The following is a 13,839-nucleotide window of genomic DNA, read 5'->3' as shown; positions in this document are numbered from 1 at the left end:
AAACGTCCAGTCCACGGACCCCACAGCCTTCCACCAGGCCCCTTTTTACTCAGCTTACCCAGGGCTGTAAGCTCTCTCCCACAAACACACGTCTTGTGCTCCTTGCTCCCTCCTCCCTAATCGTTCCCTGCCTGTCTGAGCACCTAAGCATTGATGACAAAACGTTAAAAGCTCACGGAATTGTTTTTTATCTTACATCCATGACCAGGAGGGAATCGCCTTTCACCTACCTGACCTACTACACCTACCTAAATACTCTCACATACCTAAACTCACCTACCTAAACTATCACCCACTAGTAACCCTCCTCCATTCTACTGACCCCACCCCCCAGTAACTCCTGGAGAAGACAGAAGCAGTCCCGTGGGACTTTCTCAGAGCTTTTCTGCCCTGGCACTCTGCCGCCCCTCTGCACACATGCTCCTGACTGCACCCAGCCCCTCACCTCTGCCCAGGATCCCATGCCTTTCACCTCCTCGGGGACTTTGCTCCTGCAAAGGTCACTCCTCTCTCCTGAACCATCACCTGCTCCTTCACACGGGAGCACTGCACAACAAAGGGGAAAACGCATCCCCTTCACCAGGCCATTCTGCGGCTACTGGCACATTATCTGCTGCCCTCCAGAGCACAACTGCTTCAACTTATGCTGACACCATTCTCTCCTCGACCCCCTTCAGTGGAACTTTTGTCGCTATCACTCCATCGAAACTGGTCTTGTCAAGGCCGTCATTAGTAGCCATATTTCCTGATCCCAAAGACACTCTTCACTGCTCGTCTTACCCAGCATCTCAGGCACCTTTGGCACTGTGACCCTTCTGTTATTTATCCCTTTGTTTCTTTGTATATTGGGGGGGTGGAGGCTTGTGTGACTACATATTTTAAAACGTGCCCCTCCTGAACTGCATAGTATGGGAAGTCCCAGGTCAAATGAATGACAAGCCAAAGAAAAGAACGTCCGTCCCAGTCACAGTGAGGAACGGCCCAGAGAGGCAGTGAATGGCAGGCAGAGGGGAGATCGCTCAGACAAGGAAGGTGTGCCAGGAAATAAAGGGGAGCACCAAGGACAGGAGGATTCACCCCATCACACGTGGGGCTCATGGGAGCACACTCTGCACCAACAGCCTCTTCAGGGAGAGGGATGGCTGGAGTTCAGGAACAGAGTTTTCTGGAGCTGCTTGTGGTTCCTGCTGTGGCGGAGGTGAGATCCCAGGGGTCTCGCTCCCGGAGGGAGGAATGTGCACGGTGGCTGGGTCTTGAGGAAGCTGGAGCAGGCAGGGGGCTAGGTGACCCTGCAGCTGAGACTGTGGGGTGGACAGCCTTGCCCAGGGTGGGATGGACGATGAGACCCAGATGCAGAGAGGGTCAGCAGATGCCAGCAGAGTGGCTGAGGCTGAGTCAGCCAGGGAGCACGGGCTCCCCACCAAGAGCAGAGAGACAGGAGTGCAACTTTGCCCAGCCTCCCCCATGGGCGGTGCAGGTCAGCATCACCATCTGGACCCAGGAGACGAGAGTCATCCTTCCCTCAGGGACCCCCGAGGCCACTGTGAGCAACATAGGTATCCCCCTTGCACGTCACTGCCAGACTTATGACACATACCCCTTGCCCATCATGGAAAGAAGTGGTGTGGAGGTGGGTTGGAAACGGGAGACCGAGTTATTCACCCAAACAGACTGAGCATTTGTGTTATGTGGACCATTCACGTGACTGCATCCGACCACACTTACCAGATTAGGAGTAAATTCTAACCTAGGGTTTTCTTTGCCCTTACTAACCAGTTTGGAGGGTGGGCATTCGTGATGAAGCTCAGGTCAGTCAGGGAGAATAAATAAACCAGAGCGCCCGTGTGGTCTGAGTAACATGAGTGAGCCTGTGCTGCCAGCATCCCATCCCGACCGGCTCCTGCTCTGACCATGGGTCACAGAGTCTGGAGTGGGGCCCAGAGGGAGATGATGGCAATCTGCCTGCAACTCCACTGCTGCTTTGAAACCACTCCCCACCCCCATCCCACCCCCCGCCACCCTCAACTTGAAGAAACACCTGTGAGGCTCATCCCAACTCTCCACTCTCATCTATTCAACAGTCCTCAGAGTTGTGAGGAATTTCTGGAACCTGCATCCTGGTTTTCCCCCTCTTTGGGGGGACAGACTATTACAAACCCCGAAAGCACTTCTGCTTCTACTACCCTCTGCTTCTTTTGTTCCTCTCAAGCCAAGCCTCTTGGAAGTGTAGACGCCAGTAGCATCCTTGCTTGGTTACCTCTTGTTTCCTGCTCAGTGTCCTCCCATCCGTGGACATCCCCTGCCTAACGTCTCCAAAGAGCTCCATTTGTCAAGCCGTCGTATCCAGTGCCGTCTTGGCCACAGTGACATTCCTTTTTCAAAATTCTTCCCTTTGTCAGAATCTGTGACAGGAGTCCATCCTGGTTTCCTCCTACCTCTCAGTCCACGACTTCTAAGTCTCCTTGTTGGTCCATTTGCTTTGATCTCCTCCTACATCTGGGTTGTTTCCCCCTGGCTTCCAACCCCTGCCCTCCTCTTCTCCTCTACACGATCCCTGGGTGGCCAGTTCCCCCCGCCCCCGAGCTTTTACCCACCTGGCTTGTTTTCATCTCTATCCCCTTGTATGCTTTTCATCTCTATCCCCTTTCCCATTATCAGGTCTACCAAAGTAGGTTTAACTGGGCCCCAGAGTCCCCGGAGGCAGAGACTTAAGGGGTATCTGCACTCGGATCTGCCACAAGCCCTGCGAATCTGCTGGTGGCCCCAAACCAGTGTTTCTCCTCTCATGGATGGACACGGTCACCCACCCAGATCCCTAAACCAAACTCCCGGGATGCTGCTGGGTGTGATCGGCATCAGGCCACGACTGCCGTGGGCCGGCTCTGGAAAAGGCTAAACCACGATCTTCACGTTGCCACGGATGGGGGTGAGTTTCCTTGTGAGGCCTTGTTCTTGGAAGACACACTGAATGAGCCCTGAGCACCGGCCCAGGCCCTGCTTTGGGTGCGCGCCTCAACAGGCTCTCTGAGGAGGGGAACCTGGGCTTGTAACATGCCCGAGAGAGTGAAAGCCTTGCGCTTTGCAAGAACTCGACACACAATGTGTAACCCCGGTGAGTCAGGACGCAGCAGTGTAAGCCCACCATCTGGGAACGTGCAGATGAGGATGCGGAAGAGACCCCTGAGAGAGAGAGTTTGGGCAGGTGGGTGTCCGTGGGTGTGCACGAAACAAGGGATTGCGCGATTTTATTTTTCACAAGAAATATGCTGGTGCTGTTTGGCCTTATCTGAGCACGGGAGTTAATTCGATGACATAAATTATACCAAAAAGTAAAGAAATGCAACTCAGCACATTCAGCAGATGAGCCGACAGCTGATCCTTCTACAGCAACGGTAAGATTCTTGCTCATCTTTCATTTTAAAGGAACCAGTCTGCTCTGTCCCGTGCTGTTACCTCTACCACGTTTTACGAATGTTTTGAAGTAACGAAGCATAAGGGATCCTGACAAGAACTCAAAGTACTAAGTTTGATGAGCAAATGCAGGGCTTTAAGTGCAAAATTTTGCTTTCAGGAACATGGAGAAGAGTAAGTCCAGGGTCAGGTGTAAGGTACCCATTTACTGGACATGTTCTCCCTTTCCTCAGCCCAAGATATCTGCCAAGCATAGCGGATCATGATGAAAACTTGCTTCCCTTATAAACAGGAGCCTCGAAGTCTGATTTCAGAATTCCTCCTATAAGGATGGTTCTGTTTCCACAGCCGCAATCCCGGCTTTCATCAGGGAAGTTTTCAAATCATGCTCACGTCTGGGCCACATTCCAGACCTGCTCCTTCAGACTCCCTGGGGATGGTGCGCCAGCCCCTGTTCTTCTAAGGTGTCCCCAGGGGAGATCTGAGGCCCAGCTGAGGTGGAGAAGCATCATCACATGCTGCTTCGTCGTCCTGCCTTTAAAGAGAATCTTGGACTTCCAAGCCATAGTTGTTAGTCATGAAAATTTTTGAAATTTCATTGTGTCTTCTCATTCCAGAGCCGTTTTTGACATATTTAGACAATTTCAGGGACTCAGGAGGGTGTCAATGCCCCCGAGTCTCCTTTTTTTTACCACACAGCCAGGCAGGTGAAGGGGAGGGAACGGGCCTCGGTCCTGGGGGAAGAAGGAGGCTGGAGTTCCGTTGTCTTGGTTACCGCTCTGCTGAGCATCCTCCCTGGTCGCTGAGCTCACGCAGGGGGCCGTGTGTGTGGACGGGGGCGAGGGGGAACAAGCCTCTCCCCGCGCTACAAGTATTTCTGCAACCAGGTACTGGAGCTGACGGCTGAGATCGGTTACCAGGGAAACAGAAGCCTGGTCCCTGGGATCTGAGAAGAATGGAAAATCACCTCAGTATACGATGTCAAACGCAGGGTGGATTACAGGAGGCTGTCCGGAGCCACTGAATTGTGCTCGCACAGAGGGCACCTGTGCGTGAAGACACACAGACACACAATTCTGTCCTACGTGCACAGTGACCCTGTCTGGCGGGAGCATCTTGGACCCATGGAGGACGCAGGACCCCAGGACATGGAAATAGAGGGGCGGGGTCCTTATGTTACAACAGCAACAGCATATCCTTCCCTGCATGACTTACCAGGGCGTTTGCATTATCTTTTCTAAACTGCTTCACTGAGGTATAATTTATACACCAGAAGATTCGCCCATATAATGGGGCCAATGCAGTGACTTTTAGTAAATTTACACAGCTGTGCAACCGTCACCACAATCCAGTTCTGGAACGCTGCCAGCACCCCAGTAAGGTTCCTTGTTCCCACCGGCTGTCTATCCCCATTAGTACCCACAGGCCCAGGCGTCCTCTAATCTCATGTCTGTGTCTGTAGATCTGCCCTTTCTGGGCATTTCATATAAACTGACTCAGGTACTAAGGGGCATTCTGCCTGGGTCCTGTTACTCATCAGAATGCTTCCGAGGCTCGCCCATGTCTTAGCAGAAATCAGAAGTCCGTCCCGTTCCATCCATCACTGGCATTCTACCGTATGAGTATTGCACCTTCTGTTTATCCGTCACCAGCTGACAGACTTTTAGACCGTTCCCACTTTTCTGAGATTACGAATAATGCTGCCGTGAACACCAAAGTACGGGTCCTTGCGTGGACACAGGTTTCATTTCCAGTGTCTCCATATTTCATTTCTTGCCCTGCATGATGCACAGACTAGGACCTTCAGTCCGTGCTGGACACCCGTGGCTGGAGCAGGCATCCCTGTCTTGGTCTGGAGCCCCAGGGGACAGCCTTCATTCTCACCCTCTGAAATATGACGTGACGGGAGCTGGATATTTCCCGGGAGAGATTTTCATCAGAATGAGGCTGCTCCCTCCTATCTCGAGTTGGCTGAGCATCTTTATCATCAGCAGCTCTTGAATTTTGTCCAGTGCTTCTTCGTTGTCTTTCTAGATGACAGGTGGTTTCCGTCCTTTCTTACATCAAGGTGGTGGTTACCTTAACGGAAGTTGAACGTTAAACCAATATTGCAATCCTGGGATAGAGCTCGACTGATTATGTTGCATAGCCCTTTGTAAATGTTGCTGGATTTGGTTTGCTAACCTTTCGTTGAGGATTTATCTCTCGCTATCCATGACCAAGACTGGTCTGTTCTTTCTTTGTGATGTCACGTCTGGCATTGGCAGCAGGGTAATGTTGTTCTAGGACGAGTTAGGAAACGGTCCCTCCTCTAGTCTGGAAGAGTCTGTGGAGGATGCGTATTGTTTCTTCCTTAACCATTTGACAGAGCTCACCAACGAAGCCAGGGCTTCCTTTTGTGGGGAGGTTCTGAGTTGAACGATTGGATCTCTTTTCTTGCTACAGGTACATTCAGATTTGCTATTTGGCCCTTGTACTTTACGCTGACTCCATACCAATATTTCTTGTCTCTCGGTGCCTGTGGCTCGGTCTCTGGCCTAGAATTTGACATGGGGCACGTCTCTGGACCTCACTGGATTCCGGCTCCTACTCTGTAAATTGGGATAGTGTGCTGCCTCAGACGTGACCCTCAGATCTCCTACACCTCACACACGGGCATGGGGACAAAGACCTTGAGGTGGGGATGGGGTGGTACCGCTGAGTCCCTCAGACACCTGCCCACGCATTCTCCCTGCGCCCTCCTGTAGGCCGTGGGGAATCCTGCAGTTAGGACCGGCCTCCGCAAATAACCCCCCTACCCTGGTGTTGTCCACTTCCTCCCACCCTGATCCTCTCACTCGTCTCGTCTGCTGGCAACCCAGCCTCACAGGGACTCGATGACATGCTCTCCACCACATCTACGGGTGTCACATCTCTCTCTGATTAAAGACTCGACTCCCGAGGGCAGGGACTGGTTCTGCAACTCCTCCTCACGTTCCCACCTCAACGGCCAGCCTAGCACAGAGTACGGGGTGTCAAGGATACAGTGGAACCTTCACGACTGGCTGAAGGGTTAGCTGTGGTTGGCAGGATTGCCCCGGGTTGGCTGTTGGAGGGAGCCCACCACGTCACCACCCGGGAGAACCCGTGCCAGGCGGGGAGGGTCATCCCTGCCCCAGTGCACTGTGGGCAGGGCTGATGATGTATCTCACCCAGACTTGGTGCCACCAGCTCTGAACACACAGCGATGTCACCGGCTCGTTGCATGTCACCCCAGCCTGTACGGAGGTTACAGTTGGTGGCGGCTAACGCTGTGGGCTCTGACAAATCAGTCTGCACTTATGTGGTCAACTGATCTACAACAAAGGAGCCGAGAATATACAGTAGGGAAAAGACAGTCTCTTCAAACAATGGTGCAGAGATAACTCTGAAAACAGTATGGGGTTTCCTCAAAAACTTAAAACTAGAACTATCACATGAAGCAGCAATTCCAGTCCTGGGCTTTTGTCTGAAGGAAAGCAGCACACAAATCAGGAAAGATGCATGCCCCCCAATGCTCAGTGCAGCGTTATTTACCATAACCAAGGTACAGAAGCAACCTAGGTCCCCATCGACAGATGAATGCATAAAGGAGTGGTGTAGACATACAATGGAACACTACTCAGCCTTAGAGAAGAATGAAATCTTGTCATTTGCGACAAGATTGAGGGATCAAGAGGGCGTTACGCTAACTGAAATACGTCAAAGACAAATGCAGTATGATTTCACTTATACGCGGAACCTAGAAAGAAAAGAAGCGCACACAGAAACAGACCCAGAGATACAGCGAGCAGCCTGGTCGTCGGCAGAGGGGAAGAGGGTGGGAGGAGGAGAGAAATAAATAGGTGAAAGGGATTAAGAGGTACAAACTTCCAGTTTTACGACAAATAAGCCCCGGGGGTGTAACGTACACACACGGAAAATAGTCAGTAATACTGCAAGAAGTCTGCATGGCGACAAGATGGTAACCAAACTTATCGTGGTATTCATTTCCTAACGTGTAAACATATCACATCACTTTGTTGTGCAACTGAAACGAATATACTATCGTAGGTCAATTTTAATTTAAAAAAAAAGAAAGCGTGTAGGTCTGAGTCCAGGATGCCTAGGTCGTGTGTCACTCCTCCACTCATGGCCCGTGTGACCTTGAGCAAGTCTCCTTACATCTCTGTTCTCTGCTTTCCCACGTCATCAGGTGGGATTGAAATCTTGCTAAGTGATGGGCCGGCAGGAGGGGATTAAAGAAGGTGATATGTACAAATGACAGAATATTGCCTGATACCTACTATGATCAGGATCGATGAAAGGGAAATGCCACGTTACCCCTGCTAAACACACCCCAAATGACCGTCTGAATTCAGGCCTCGGAGGTTCTGGAAGAAAAGCCCTACTTGCCTTACCTTCTCCCCTCGAGCTGGGAGGAAAGCCTGGCCGGTCGCTTGAGCTCCCAAGCTCTCTGATGAGATCACAAGTTCAGAGTCCAATACTGGTACCTGTCTTCCGCCACTTCAGTCAGGGAAAGTCTCCTAGGTTTCAGCAGTAATACAGCTCTGGGGATACCTAGAAGCACAGTGACGGAGAGTAGAACTTATTTTCAGGTCAGAAGAATTGCATGGGCACTTGCCAGGTACACATCCTTGGCCTCTGAGTGTGGGAAGCAAGTCGACTTCATTATTCCTGCCTCCTGAAATGAAGGGGCACATGTCTAACTCCCAAGACGACCCTTGAATCACTCAGTGACGAGCTCTCTGGTTCTCACACAGCAGGCAGGAAACGGCTACGCACACGCTCTGACTCAGGGTCGCCAGGCCCAGGCGCCGAGGACTGTCCCGTGGAGCCCCTAAGCCACGGCCCCCAGCAGCTCCTGCAGGACCACCTGCTGTGGACAGCGGGCCCTGCTTCCAAGACTCCGCGGGCCGGAGGACTCCCTCCGTCCTCTCCATCTGGATGATGTGAAGGCTGGTCCTGCTGCAGGGCCACAAACTGACTGGATTGTGTTCTCTGGAGCCCCCTGCCCTCCCGTTCCATATCTGCACAGTGAGAGCGCCTCATGATTAACTCAGATCTGATGCTCTGGGATTTACAGGTACTGATCTCAGAGCTGACAGAGAACAAAACAATCTGGATGAACAAACCTGAATTCTGAAGCTAGTTTCCTTCTATACGCATATTTACTTGCTGTGGACAATGATGCAACCCGTCAGAACTTCTTTCAAGGGGCAATACTCAATGTTTGGGAGCAGGAGAGCATTTACCTACATGTAGCTCATCAGGTCACAGTAGCCGACACAAAAATTACAATACAATCATGATTCCCAGAGTTCCAGGTCTGCATCACTTCTCCACACTGTGTGTGGCCTCAGATCCTCAAAGCAGGGCCTCAGTTTAGCACGCATGCATTCCACCAGACCCGGTGCTCTTCCCGGGGGCAGCCAGCCAATAACATGGCACAGAAGCACATGGACACCAACAAGGCATTCACGCTACAGAGACACTGCATATCTCACCAATAACAAGGTAGGGAGAAGAGACAGACATCAGGGTGTGAGAGTAACCACATGCATCACGGGAGCCGTTACACAGGAGATAAGGACAGCGATCCACCGTCTCCCTGGCCATGGAATGCCCAGGAACGATGCAGAGATTCCAGGCAGGAAAGATTAGGAGAGAAGTCCCGATGTCCCTCACCTCTGTTCTTGAAGGAACAGAAATTTAAGCAGAGGCTTTTCGGTGTCTGCTCACTGACAATATATGTTTTCCGTTGAGAAACAGCTGCTATAACAGCCGTGTGCTCTGCTAAGGGGGACCAGGGGCTGTTGCACTGGTACGAGAAGCTTCTTCACAGTGTGGAGACAAAGGAAACCACCCGCCTGGATCAACAGAAATTGAAGCCGAGAGATGTGTTCTAGCCACTCATTTCCAATATTTCGTTTCCAACAAACATATTGGTGGCATCACGGCAGATACGCTACTCTGTGCGAGCACCTCGCCCCATCATCACTCACAGGATTTATCGGGTTCTGAGCGCCTGCGGGGCACCAGGCTCCAGGACCTGGGCTTTGGCAGACTTTGTGCACACAGGAATGTTCCCTGCAGGAAAACGGTCCTCAGAGAGCTCGCAGTCCAGTGGGCAGGGAGCCCTCCTGAAGACAGTGGTGACACAAGCGTGAGGAGAGTTGTGGCGGGCGTGAGCCAGGGGATGCTGGGACACAGAGCAGAGCCCGGAGCGCAGCTGGTCAGGAACAGCTTCGCCTGGGGCTGGAATATTATCTAGTATTATTGTCCCCATTAGCAGATGAGATAACTGAGGATCAGAGAGGGTAAGCAAGTCACTCAAGGTGACACAGCCAGGTGGTGGTGGTGACCATTTTTTACATACGTCTGCTAAAACACAAAGTTCTCTGCACTATTCATTACGCCAATCTCCCCCTCTTAATGTTGTCACACTTTAAAAAGAATTGTTTCATCTATTGTCCTGGGGGAGGGGGAGGTATTTAAGTTTGCATATTTGGTTTTCGAGGGGATACTGTGGATTGAACCCAGGACCTTGTACATGCTAAGCAGGCGCTCTAGCTCTTGAGCTACTCCCTCCCTCCTTGTTGTCACCCCTTTTTATCTGCATTCATCACCTTATACATGACCTTGGCTTGCCTTCCTCCTTAAATTCATAAATAATCTGCTGACCAAAGGATAGATTACCTTTTAGCACATCAGACCTCTCCGCTGTATAAACAGAGCTTTTCCTTGCCATGCACATGGGCCCCGCCCAAACTGAACATTTACCTTGAGTTAGTATTGCACCCACGTGCTGGGTACAGGAAATGGATCTCTCCAGTCTCCAGTTTTACTTATGTACTTCACGCAATCTCAAGTACAGTTTTAAGTGCAGCCAATATCCAACTAAAAACAGTAGAACCGTTGCTTCCCTAAAACAACCATTCATAAAACACGTCACTGAGTGACAAGACCTTCTAGGTAGGAGACACGGCCCCTTTGGTAGGGAGTTGTTGACGCCGTGCTCCTTAAATTGTGGAAATCCTTTCTTTTAATCCTTTTTCTCTATTGCTGGTGCCCTAAGAGACTCAGGCAAGCAAAGCCCTTCCTTCTCTATTTTTGAAAAAAAAAAAAAATTAGCAACACATCCACCCCCAAAACACGTATCTAATACATCCAATAGGGGTATGTCCATATAAGCAAGTCTTATTGGAAATGCAAATGGAAACCCCTAACTAACTAATCACGAACCCAAATTTCTGATCACAGCAGATGTCTGCTTTCTAGGGCCGGCTGTACTCCTGCAAACTGGACAGGCAAACATGCCTTCCTTTTCTAATTATTCTTCACTGCTGCTGTTCGGCTATGTGATACAAGTTGTCAAAATAATTGCACACCAGAGCAGGAACCACGGAGCCTCTTACAAGCAAGTCTATTCCTACGACACAGCAAGACCTCTCCCTCACACGTTCTCTAGAAAGAATTTCTCGTGCGATTTCAATACAGGAAACAGTTTTCCTTGAAAACACTTCAATTATGTCGTCTAATGTCCTGAGGTGGGAGATGAGGTGGGGAGGGAGGGGGTGCCAAGGTAACAGACTATTTTTGAACCCGCTGAACACTGATTCTAGTCCAGTTATCTTGGGGGTCGACCAAGGTCCACAGGAAGTTTCAATATCATCACTCTCGGCTTAAAAATGGGAACCCCTAACCGAGAGATAACACTGTACACAGACTGTCAGAGAACAATTCTGATGCTGAAGAGAATAACAGTGGCTCTCAGCTAGAGTGCAGGACGGATCACCCCTGACCGGAGGATTTTGGTCCTGTGACACTAAGGCGCACTTGCCCTGTCCTAGGGAGACCTCTCTCTCTCGGTGTGTGCGTTGGTGTCTCTCTCTGTCCCTGGAACGTTCTTTCTCAGGTTCAGGTTCCTGACATCCCTCCGCCAGTTCATGGCCTCCCATCCTTAGCGTTGGCAGTAAAGTGTAGTTTCCGGGAATAGAAGGGCTAAGACCACTGAGAGGAGTGTCCTCCGGGGTCCTAGAGAGGTTACCCACCCCCTCACCCCCACCCCCCCCATCCCCTCCAGGCCTCAGGGTAGGAGGAGTCTGCGGGCCTGCACCCCTTGTCACAGGAATAGACACCTCCTATAGAGGCAGGTTCTTCTCTGGCAGCCCCTGGGCTGCAGTGGACAGCAAGGAAGCCTGGAGGGGCCTGACGGGGAGTGGCTTACTCCCCAGGGGCAGGGGTAGCTGGGTTGCAGGTGCTGGGTTGGAATCCTCTCCAAGAAGCCTTCCCCTCAAGGCCTTGCACCAGGGCGCGGCTCCCAGAACCTCAGGACTGGAAGACAGGATCCCTTCTGGAGTCACAGGGAGTTTCTGGGTGGCCGAAGTGACCGTCAAAGAAGGTGCACATGGGCGCGGGGTACAGGGATGGAAAAGAGAGGCTCCTCCCTGACTGCCTGACCATTTGCGTGTTACTGCCTGCCCACGTGAGCAGCAGGTACTTTACTGGACTTTTTCCTGACAGGTCCAGGTACTTTACTGGACTTTTTCCTGACATCACAGTCGGAAAGACAAAAGACAAGAAACAAACCAATAAAGAGGCTGACTATAGTTCCTGGTGCAATCCAGAGAGCACCCCAGATCTGAACAGCGGACGGTGGCAGCAGGGCGGTTTTGCCTTGTACTGCACCGGGAACAGCAGACAAGGTACACCGGGGGCATCTGTAGGTGGGGACGCGTCAGGGGAAGTCTCAGTCAGCTGAACAGGACACGTTTATCTTTGTGTCTGGCTAGTTTCAGGAGGACTGACTTTTCCTGTCACTTACCGTTCATGAGACAAAAAACAGGGAGCTGCAGGGTCTGTGTCCAACCTTTCAGGAAAAGGAGAAAGTCCTTGCCCCACAGCTGGTAAGCTCAGGAGTCACCCGCCTGACTGTTGGGAAGCCTTATCTAAATCATGAGGAGAAGGGTGGTCCTTTGCGGTAAGCCATTTCGGGAACACATCAACAGACGTTTCTTTACTGTGGCTTTTTTAGGGCTCAGGTGAAGTTCAACCTTGTTAGCGTTGTAAAAATGAGCCAGGCATCATTCATGCCTGTCCAAGCAGGGGAGTCTATGAGCAGAGATTCCCTTCTGGACCTGGATGACTATGTGGAGCTGGCTGGAGCTCTCTAAAGTCACACTGAAGACCATAAAACACCCTCACTCCTGGGCTCTCTGAATGCCTGGAGCTGACTGGCATCCTTAACCCCCACTCCCCACTTCAGGACCCTCTGCGTACCTGCACTTGCATAAGATAAAAACATCTTCCTTGATGCGTGTTTGCCCTAACTAAACTAACGGCTGCCAGGAAATGGCTAATCTCCCAGTACCTTAGCTGGACAGGCCTCACTGCAGAGTCCTAAATCCCGTTATTCAGATTTGCCCATGGCAAGTCTCACCTCACTGACAACCAGTCGGGTACCTGTGCATGAACTGATCGTACAGCCCTCTACCCTTTGTGTTCACAGCCCCTTGCCCCCAGTAAAAGATCCTGCACGTTCACCCTGGGCGCTCCCCAAGGCACCTCTCATCTGTGTGGCCCACTGTTGTTACAGCAGCGAATCTACTCAACTTTCCTTGTCTTGGAAACTTTTCTTTGTCTTTGGTGAATTCTTTTGCCACCTGCCACACTGGCCCGCCTTTCCCCCCAACCTGCTGACACTTGAGCAGCACTTCCTAGGTATAAAAAGGCAATATTTTCATGATCTAAATGAAGGAGGCAAAAATGAGTCATTCACCCAGAATAGGATCATCATTCGCATCTTACAGTTGAGGAAACTGAGCTGCAGAGAGGTTAAGTAACCTGCCCAGAGTCACAGATGGAATGAGCGGTGGGGCCTTGATGCAAATCTAGGAATCTGTGCCCTCATCCCCTCCCTGCTAGGCAGCTACACTGATGGTTTCCAGAAACACATATCCACCCCAATCCCCTCCTGAAATACAGCCTTCCCCAGTCGCATGACAGGCCCGCAGGGAGACTGCACTCATCAAGTGCTGGACAACCTCTGGGACACCAGAGATGACTTCACAAGGAAGACAAGTGTTAGAAAACCTTGCTCCCCAGGGCCCGATGCCTACACCCTGCAGGGAGTGAGGGGCTACAGGAGAGAGCCTGGGGGGTCTGAAGGGGGCTGTTTCTCTGGTAGCCACGCTGATGGATTGCCATACTGCATGCACGTGATAATAAACACTTGCTATTTGAATTTATTTATGGTTCCTTTAGTGCTGGCGATACACGCAGCAAGGTGAAAAGACACAAAGCAGATACGTAAAACCAGGCAGTCATGTGGAGAAGTGGAGAAGTCTGCTTTTGCCGAGGGAGTGCCTGACAGTAAAACGGCACTCTGCTGTGGGAAAGGAGAACATT

General features: G+C 51.3%; 1 long non-coding RNA gene across 10 annotated transcripts in view; it reads right to left on the bottom strand.

The window, feature by feature from the left end:
- Positions 1 to 2,107: 2,107 nt before the first annotated feature.
- LOC105100455 (uncharacterized) overlaps positions 2,108 to 13,839 on the bottom strand; it is a 31,072-nt gene continuing 19,340 nt past the window's right edge. For 7 of the 10 annotated variants that reach the window (XR_010379498.1, XR_010379499.1, XR_010379497.1 and 4 more), the window contains 3 exons: positions 7,830 to 7,989; positions 6,603 to 6,746; positions 2,108 to 6,002 (listed from right to left, as the gene is read on the bottom strand). This is a non-coding gene — a long non-coding RNA (uncharacterized LOC105100455). The remainder of the gene's footprint in view (positions 6,003 to 6,602; positions 6,747 to 7,829; positions 7,990 to 13,839) is intronic. The other 3 variants (XR_010379496.1, XR_010379495.1, XR_010379500.1) reach the window with 3 other exon arrangements.

The sequence above is a fragment of the Camelus dromedarius genome, chromosome X, assembly GCF_036321535.1.
Source record: "Camelus dromedarius isolate mCamDro1 chromosome X, mCamDro1.pat, whole genome shotgun sequence".
Lineage (NCBI taxonomy): Eukaryota > Metazoa > Chordata > Mammalia > Artiodactyla > Camelidae > Camelus > Camelus dromedarius.
This window is presented reverse-complemented; position numbering and strand designations above follow the sequence as displayed.